We start from the raw sequence: 10436 nt of genomic DNA, 5'->3' as shown, positions 1-10436 counted from the left end.
TTATTAAGTGATCAATGATAGTAACTAATTATTGATAACCCTCGAGCTTAGGCGTAAGAGTCGGAGGAGGTTGTGCAGCCTCAAGACCTCAAGCGAACTTAAACACTGCTACATATATATATATATATATAGAAAGAGAGAGAGAGAGAGAGAATATAAACACATATATTATCACTTACATTGACAACCTTGGACCTATTGCCCATAAATTCTCTTGTAAATTTCTATTGCTTGTGAGTGCATTCGAAGAGCTTGGAGAATGTCACTTGTCTCTACATGGCCTCAGATTGCAATCATAAAATGACAATAAAAATAAAAAAACACATCATTACATGGTATTGTGATTGTTAACAACACAAAGAACAACAAGTAAAGTAAATCATTACATGGTATTGAGAGTGATGATTATGGATAGTTTGTGATGGGAAATATTGATTTGGATGAAGTTCTTAGAGTGCTTTGTAATTGAGGGACTGAGTGAAAAATGAATAAAGGCATACCTATGTCTTTTAGGGCTAGTGCTAGGAAGAATGATCATGAGCTTTGGTATCATTTTTTAGCTATGAGATTACTTTTTGTGAAACATTTGAGTGACGTGACAAATGATCGAGCTATTTTGTTATATGCAATTGTTTTCAGAATGTCAATCAATGTGGGTCTAATGATATTCAATTGCATTGTTCAAGTTGCTTTCTCTCCATGTGAAGGACTATGGTTCCCATCTTTAATCATTGCCTTATGCAAGAAAGTAGGCATGAGTTGGGACAAAAATGAAGAAATTTTTCATCTTAAAGCTCCTTTGGATACAGAATTATGCACCAATTTTATGCTAAAAAGTTGTTAGCTACTAGAGGCAGTTCTTCCTTAACTCTAAGCCATCCACCACCACGTAGGCAACCTCGGCATTTTCAATGTCTCAAAAGATGGAACAACTTGAACTTTGAATGGATCATCTTGTGACATGTATACAGTCAATTAAACAGATGATACAGGCTTATGTTGAGCATGTGGGCATGGACTTGGCCACTTTTCCTACTTTGCCAGATGATCCCACCATGGAAGACCAAAATGAAAATGACAAGGAAGGTGGTCTGTAGAGGTGGATTGCCAATCAGGGGAGTATTCCTTTTCCTTACTTTTTGTAACATTGGAGACAATGTTATTTTTAAGTTTGAGGGGAATTTTCAATTTTTTAGCTTTTTTTTCTTTATGATTTTAGTTTTTAAGTTAGTTTAGTTAATTATCATCTAATTTTATGCATGTTTTACAAACTTGACGTAAAGTTAATTCTGCCAATTTTTTTTAATCTACCTATCCAATAATGAGAACCTCATTATATTCTAGTTTGATTCTTTGAAACATGTGAATATTGTTTGAGTATTATGTAAATTCTTATGTTAAGTTTCATTTTTAGGATGACATGTCTATAATTTGGGCACTATGTCTTTTGCTTAGATTCATGGTATATATCTAGAGAAAGGTTATGTGAGTATGGAATTTTGAATTATGTATTATGTTGTAGAATTTATTTAATTCTCTCTCAAGGCGAAATCTTAGACTATACATAGTTAAGAAAATGATTAGGCCATCTTTGGATTGATTGAGCCATTTTGAGCCACTTTATTATATATTTATCCTTACTTTATCCTTTTTTTAGCTTAATATAACCTTGTCTTTAGTTAAACACATATTTTTAGCCTAGACACTTAATAAATAATTCCAAGTTTTGCATCTCTCATTCCTAAGTGCATAAGTCAATTTAAATGAGCTAAATAGTGAAAAAAGTAGTAAAGATGAAAAGTAATGAAAAGTTCAAAAATATGATTGAATTCATCTCATTACCCAATAAAAGAAATAAGTTTGGAGGTGTGAAATTAAGAAAAAGAAAAAGATTGAAGTGACGAACATAAGAAAAATTTGATGAAAAAAAAAGGTATATTAGATGAAGGAAAATAAAGCTTTAAAGAGGTCGTAGAATGACTATGTGCTTAGGGTGATTTAAGCTACATATTATTCTATATCCTACCTTAACCCTAGCCATTCATTACAAGCTAATTATAGTCTTATTGATTCTTAACCTAGTATTAGTCTACATTAGTGGAGAGAGAGATTAAAAGCAAACTTATGGAACTTTAATACTAATTTGAATTTTACATGCATATAAACTTATATGGACTGTATAATATTCTAAGTGAAAAGATTGCGTACACACACATAGAGAAATTTACTTAACAATGAGCTTACATTTGAATTAAAACATGAACTTGAATAATATTTGCGTATTGCTTAGAGTTGAGAATATGAATTATCTTTTGAGGATATTAAAGGTGATTATTGAGTTGGTGCAATTGATTTCATGTTAAGTTGTTTTTCTTCATTTAAGTTATTGCATTTTAGTTTTACTCGAGGACTAGCAAAATCTTAAGTTTGGGGGTGTGATAACTCTACTATATAAAGTTATTTTGACCCATTTTGAGAGCTTAAATAGCTAGATCTTTGAGATTTTAGACTCGAATTTTAGTATTTTAGGTGTTTTTCTTATTTAAGTTTGATTATATGTTAAGTAGTTTAATTAAGTTATTTTAGTTTAATTTTACTTTATTCTATTTATATTACTTTAAGAATAGTTAATTGTTTGTTTCTCTCATTGCTTTTGTAGGAAATTTGATGAAAAAGGCTCATTGGATGGAAAACTGTACAAGTTTGGTTATTTCTTTATTCATATATGCTGCAATGTTTTAAAGGTAACTTAAATTATAGAAGTCCAATCGATGTGATTCTTGATCCATTAGAAAGATAAGATACAAGGCTACAATTTTCATGTTTACCACTTTTTCCAGTTCAAATCAGATTAAGGTGAAAATTGCATTGAAATATGCTAGACTGCTATAGCTCTGCACAAGGCAGCACATTGAGTGGACACCATGGCCTAGAGTTGCTCAAGGCTGCAGTGCCGAGAAAGCCAAGGCTGCAACACTGAGGAGAACAAGGCCGCAACACTAGTGAAATGAAGGGCATCATACAAAATCCCAAGAGTGGAGCATCACAGAGCCACAAGACAGGACCATGGTGTCGAGCAAACCAAGGTCGCGACGCCAGAGAAATTTTCGAAAATAAAAATTTGATGAGATTTTGAAAATTAAGGTTTTTGGAACCTATTTAAGGAGTCTTTTTCACAAGTTTTGAGTAGAGGATGGCAATTAACTATTCTAAAGAATTAAAGCCAAAAACAAAGTAAGAAAGTAAGAGAATTTGAGAAAGAATCTAGATCAAAAGATTTCTTTCTCTACTTTTGTGTTTCTCTTATTTTCTTTGACTTACATTAATAGCTAATTTTCTTTGGATGATTTTTTATTTAGATATTATGAACTAATTTGCTTTTCTAGGATTCTTATGGATTTCAACATGTAATCTAAATATTAGTGTCTCTTTTATTTACTATGAATGGGTATAGTTTTGCTTATTCAAATTTGCTCTTAATGCTTTCGATTATCTGGGCAACAAGTAAATGAATTATGAATCTAATTGTGACTCAATAAAGATATTTTATATTGGATTAAGATTTGAATAGTGTATGTTCACTTCACTTAGGTGATTTGGTTCGTAATTGAGGTAGACATACTCCAATTTCAGAATGTTAGGGGCCTTGGAGGTTCAACAACAATGAGAATGGTGTGGAGAATGGCACAGTTGAGCAAGGATGAATTGCTTTTGATATAGGAAACCAAGATTACTGGTAGTGTTGATAATATTGTTGAAAGCCTATGGGCTTATCCCCGTTGTAACTGTTTCACTATATAATGTGTGTGTGTGTGTGTGTGTGTGTGTGTGTGTGTGCGTGTGTGTGTTGTGTGTGTGTGTGTGTTCCCTTGCTCTTGTTCTTAATAGCTTCGCTTTTTCTAGGATAACTATGCTCTATATTTCTATCCATATATGTAATGGCTTAATATGGCATATGTCAAAAGGTGTATTCAGGCCAGGTGTTATACTTTCCAAGGTAGCTTCAATGTTATACCCAACATTATAAATATATATATATATATAATCTCATTTTTTTATTAAAAAAATCCTTTAATTTTAATGAAAAATTAATTATAGTCAGATCTATTGATTGGCATTTGACATTGTATGCATAAATAAATAAACTAATGAGGAGAAACAAATAGTGCATTTAAATCTTTCCGTTATGGAAAAAGGACTTTCTATGCATAAATAAACTAATGATGAGACAAAAAAATCTCTCACATATAAACAGCGTGGTAAACATAATAGGTGGCTTATAATTGAAAGAATTATATCATGATAGACAGGTAAATATGTTTAGGGACAAGTCAGAGGTAATGTCTAATAAAATCACAAAAAGATATTGCCAATTGATTGCTTGGATTTTCCTATTGATCACCTTCTTCAACTCACCACGTGATCCTTCTGTTCCAATAACTTGACATGTATGATTTTTCAACGGATTGAATGACATGCATATCATTTGGTAAGATGAAACAGAATAAGAGAAAATGCAATTACAAGAAGCCTATCTGGAACAGCAATGTTCAAATTTACTGATAACAGCTTAACAGCAGAGGAAGCTAGTAATCCGTGTGTAAAGTGCAACTTCTCGTTCATCAAATACATGGAGCTCAACTCTAATGCATACAATGGCTTAGAGTTGATGACAGTATGCATCAAAACCTTGTGTAGTAAATGTTAAAATAGGACTTGCATTGAAAACCACATCAATTCATGCTATCAGCCGTAAGACTATGTGTGACTATTTTGTATTAGGACAATTAGCCTGCTATCAAATTATGATAGCCATGCATCTTGTGAATGACTTAGGTGATGATTAGCATGTATTTTTGTGCCTAGCTATTTTTCTGAGGTTGCTTAGCAAGTTTGTAAATATATTAGCAAGTAAATGAAGCTGTATGTAGAACCTAAATTCTCTACATAACTTTTCTAGATTTCTCTCCTTTCCACTCCTTGTAGCATTCATACAAAATGCTTTGCATTTAGAGTATGACAAAAAAGACTCACAAAACACAATAGTAAAAGATCTTGTTTATTCAGTTTAGTCAATACTCCATACTAGAATGCATAAAAATGTAAAGCCTGGCAGATGACAATATACATTCCATTATCCGTTTTCATTAGTCAAAATTGTGTTTAAAATTTGATCTCCTCATCTTCAACCTAAATAGATATCCTTTTGTGGAACTTGAAAACTAGAATCGTGTGAAAGCTAGTTATTCAAATGCATAAGAATTGATCATGATAAACTAATGGGGGATTGTGTCTACAATTATCTCAATTTCTCAAAAATGAACAAGCAAGAATGCTAGATAGCTAAAATTGACAAAGAAGATAAAGTATAATTAAGCCCACATTCTAGTGTCGCAAACCAACAAGGTGAAACCTTTTTATTTATGATAAATCAAGTGAATATAAATGTTGATGCCAAGAAACTTTTAATAGAACTCTCGTGCCACCACCATCAGAAAATTTATTCAGTACCACTGAAATTAGTAAAACACAACCTTAAATCTCAAAGGTTTTTATCTACTATAAAGGGGGTTCTTCTAATAAGGAGAAGAAGCATTGCAAACAAGTAAAAAGATGCGTCCAAGGCGGTGGAGAAGAAGATTGGAGCAATTCCTAAAGTACTGAGTATCGTGACAGATAGAAGAGGGTAAAAAGAGAATTTATGAGGTAGAAGAGAATTAGAGAGAAAATTTAGAGAAAAAAGCTCTCTAGAGAAGAATATGTTAACTCTGAGGGAGAGAGAAGCCCCTCTAAATGAATTGTGAGGCTCTATATATAGTGTTAAAAGTGGCGGTTACTTAAAAATAGGCTTTAATACACCTAATGAATGACATTATTATGAAGAGCTTTAATATGAGTAACCATTACTATAATTAAGTGTCATAAGACTTGTTCTCAAGTATAAGATAATAAAGAAGTGCTATACGTAAAAAGGTACAAGAGAAAAAGCTGTACATGAATAGGTACAAGAGAAGAATGTGTATGTGAACAGGTATACGAGAACAACGTAGGAAGGTGAAACACTTGAACTTCAGGAAAAGATTAAGAGGAAGACCTCTTAACTACCTCCATATTTGAGCCACCAAACCAAACTCTCCGAAACATCTCAAGATAAAAGTAACCCATGAACCTTGCCACTCATTTCTAGTTACTTTCACCGCTATTTATGTGAAGTGGTTATTCTAATAATATTAGTTGTTCCACAAGGAGCAGTGCTACGCTTATTCTAATTGTTCTGCATGAAATAATATTTCACTTATTCTAATTATTCTGCGTGAAATAGTACTTCACTTGTTTTAGTTGTTTTGTGAGAAGTAGTGCTTCACTTGTAATGATTATTCTCATTATTCTCCGTACAATATTATACTGTAAAATAATTCTCAAAGAATAAGTATTAACCAAAATCAAGTATCTACATTTTGCCTCCCTACGTAAGAATTTTTTTCTTTAAAATAATTCTTATATATTAATTCAGGGAAAAATTTTATTTTGTATTATAATGTATTGTATAGTAACACTTCATGTAGTAACACCTTAACCAGTAATACTTCAAGTAGTAAGATGTTATTGTCTTGTCTAATATTTGATTGCTCATATAACAATATATTTTTCATAAAATAAGATTCTCAAAATACAAATCATAAAAGGAAAGTTAATCCTTTTTAATAAAAACCTTAATTCTATATGCCCTATAAATATGAAGCTACTATGAATTATTTTCTTCATTTAGATTCTAAGCAAAACAAAATTCAAATCAAGGTCTGTTCTTTTATAAATCTTTTTGAGCAAGTAAGTTTTTCTTCTCCTTCTTATTATTTCTTGTTTGTTCTCTCTTTTTTATATTTGTATTTTCTTACCTTTCAAAAAAATTGAATTTCTTTTTCTTGTTACCCCCTCCATGAATTCTGTTTAATTATAATATAAGAAAAAAATTTATGCATGAAATAAAGTTTTTCGATTAAAAGAGATTTTTTTATGTGTATATATATTTAAACAGACAGATAAATTGTTTGATTTTAGAAAAAAAGTTCAAAAGAAGAATTATTTATGTTTCGAAAGAAAATTATCTTGATAAGTAAAAAAAAAATCTTATTGAAACAAGGATTTGTTTCAAGTCATTATGTAGCTAAAAGTAAATTGTAAAAGAAAAATTGTTAAAAAAAATAAATAAGCAAACAAGTTAAGGAAGACAATTTTTTTTAATTGAATTGACTTTTGCCTTAACGTTTGTTTTTGACGCTCCTGATTGTTTTTGTTTTGAATCTTCTTTTTGTTTTGAAGTACAACTTTTCCTTGTGAAACATTAAAATAAAGAAACAAATAATAGCTGAAGTGAAGACAGGTAAATAAAAGTTGGCGTATGTCAGCTTTATGTTGCTTCTTCTTCCCTTTTTTTATATACATAATTTGGCTTTTGTAGTGTTAAAAGCACAAGCCCTTTTTTTTTATTATTGAATAAAAGCCTTTTGTTTTAGAGCTCACGGCACTTGTCGCAAGCTTTTTACTTTAGAGCTTGCGACTTGTCAATTGAAGCTCACGGTACATGCCGTGAGCTCTTTGGAATTATTTTTTAAAATATTATATATATATATATATATATATTAGTTTTATTTATTTATTATTTTTTGTTATATATATTAATAATAAAATCTATCATTTTGATAAATTTTGTTATTTTACTTTATTGTTGTTGTTGTTATTATTATTATTATTATTATTATTATTATTATTATTATTATTATTATTATTATTATTATATATTTTTAATTAACAAATACATAAATAATAAAAATTATTGCATATGTATATTGAATATGTATACTTATCTTTTTTTTCATGATCATATTTATAGGCTTTTTTTTCCATCTTCCTATGTGCTTGGAACACATTTCCCTCTAAAGATCCATTATGGTGAGCTTGAAAGAGCCGTAAGAAGAAAAAAGACCACTGCACATAAAAGCAAGAATAATGATTTCAAAATAATTCCTTTCTAAGAAAATTAAAATAGGAAAGAGAGGTGAAGTTCCTTGTGTTCCTGAAAACTGAGAAGATGAAATTACTAGAAAAATAGGAGAAAATCGTTTTTGGAAAAAAGTTCATGCCAGACAAGTTGACGAACATCCCTTTGAGCTTGTTGGTTATGATTGAAATTGTCTATGCTCAATAGCACCTCCTTATTAAAGAAGTGGTATTCTAAGACTATCTATTCTGAAGTTTAGGGTTGAGCATGATGAGTTTCCACTTTCTAGTACTAAGGTAGGCTTCAATTCTCAATTTGTTCATGGCTAGGAAAAGTGGGTAAGTAAGGTGTTGAAGAATCTTACTTATATTAAACTTCTCTCATCTGTTGGAATACTTGATGTTGTACATGTCACTTCCAAACTCAATATTCATAGAGAGAAAAGGATGGATGTATGGCATACTATTCTTGCCAAGTGAAATACTTTTTCTCATATTATGATTACAGCATGGGGGAATTTACTTTCAATTTAGAAGATGTGTGTGTTCTCTTAGAACTTCTTTGTATGGGGAAGCATGATTTTCACTTTACCAAGCTTTTTGAAGAAAAGGTGTGTATTCAAGACTTTTTCTTTGATCTACTCAAGAGTTTGAGTAAAACTTCAAAGATTGCACGGTTCTCTAATTGGATAGGGGTATTTTATAAAAAGTTCAATGCTAAGGGAATTAAGGTTGGCCTTCCTAAGCACCCAGACCATAAGCATGAGCTAATGGCTTTAATAATCTATTGGTTGACACGACACATGCTCCCAAGGTGTCCAGATGATGGTATCTCTTCAGCAGTTGTTCTTTTAATAATAAAAATTGTTAAGGGAATACGTTTTCCTCTTGCTCCACTGTATTTAGGATCTTTATATAAGAGGCTAGACTTGTACCAACTCAAAACTATCGAGTCAGCTAGGCTTTACAAAGTTTTGACTTATGTGGATACTTCTTTCATTCAGATGTGCTTATAGGAAAGGTTTGGCACTTGCACTCCTGTGCCTAATATATATCTTTTTACATCTTTTTCTCTGAATAACACTTTATCCAGGAACAACTACAGAGCTTGGGCATGGCATAATTGACTCCCAAGAGGTTATGTTTTTGAAGTGATGGATGTGACAAAAGAATTCAATCCTAGACTTTATTGGCAGCGTATAAATGGATTCATTGATCCTATAATTTATTATAATTGATACCCTCTACATTCTAAAAAAATGAGTTCACAAGGTATTAACTTTTTTATATGGGTTCACAGTTCCCAATTGCCTTTTATGATTGAAAGTTCCAATTTAGGTGGAGATAGAGATTTTTTTTTCTATCGAGGTATTCTCACCTTATAGAGTGGCACACCAATTTGGGTTTGACGAACCAGCTCCGCTTGACTCTTCTTCATTTATCAGTTTTTCTTCTTGCATTTCTTCATTTCTCATGGCAAGACTTCAACTCCATTTAGATAAGCTTAAGAGTTGTACTATCCTAGTTTTTGATAAAGTTGGTATCCACACTTCTGCATGGTTTATTTATTAGAGAGAGTGTATTGAAGAATAGAGATCTTTTATTGTGCCTTTGACTAATCTCAGAGCTTGTCTTTACACTCTTCCTATAAGTAACACCGATGTATCCTTACGCTTGATTTTTCTCAAAAAGAAAAGAAATGTAAATGAAGAAAAAGATGATGTTCCACATGCTCTTACTTATCAAACAAAATATGTGCATCGAAAAGTTAGTTCATCCTTTACTTCTTCTTCTACTTCTTTTTCTTAAATCCATTTCTTCAATATATATATATATATATATATATATATATATATATTAGAGAGAAACAACTGCGACAATAGAACTTAAATCGGTCAAAGAGGAAGAGACTTTTGAAGCTGAGATTGAGGAAGAATCTTGTGACTCTGAACGTAGTGATGAATTTGATGATAAGTCTATTGATGTTGATGAAGCTGAAGTTGAGGCTGAGCTAACCTCTTTTGATGATTTCATTGATTTGGATGTTCTATTTTCTTCTCATGTTCAAAGCTCCACTATGAACCAAGTATTAACATATTACTGTGTTACTCCAATTGATGTTGATCTTTTTTTTTTTTTTTGAAATTAAGATCATTCTTACTACCCAGGTTATTCAAGATAAGGCTATTCCTAATACTAAGGTTGTTCCCAACATTGTGGTTATTCCTGCTGTTGAGGTTGTACCTGATGTTAGAGTTGATGCTATAGTTGTTCTTGATGTTGTCATCGATAATATCGAAGCAACTCCAAATATTGAGGTTGTTCATGATGTTGGAGTTATTACTAATGATGCTAGAGTTACTTCGATTAATTCTCGTCCTTCTTACTCCCCAATGCCAGCGCACAAAGATGCCAACAGTGTTTCGGTACTCAAGTAA

This window comes from Theobroma cacao, chromosome 9, assembly GCF_053813885.1.
Source record: "Theobroma cacao isolate CCN51 chromosome 9, ASM5381388v1, whole genome shotgun sequence".
Taxonomy (NCBI): domain Eukaryota; kingdom Viridiplantae; phylum Streptophyta; class Magnoliopsida; order Malvales; family Malvaceae; genus Theobroma; species Theobroma cacao.
Note: the sequence above shows the minus strand (reverse complement) of the source record.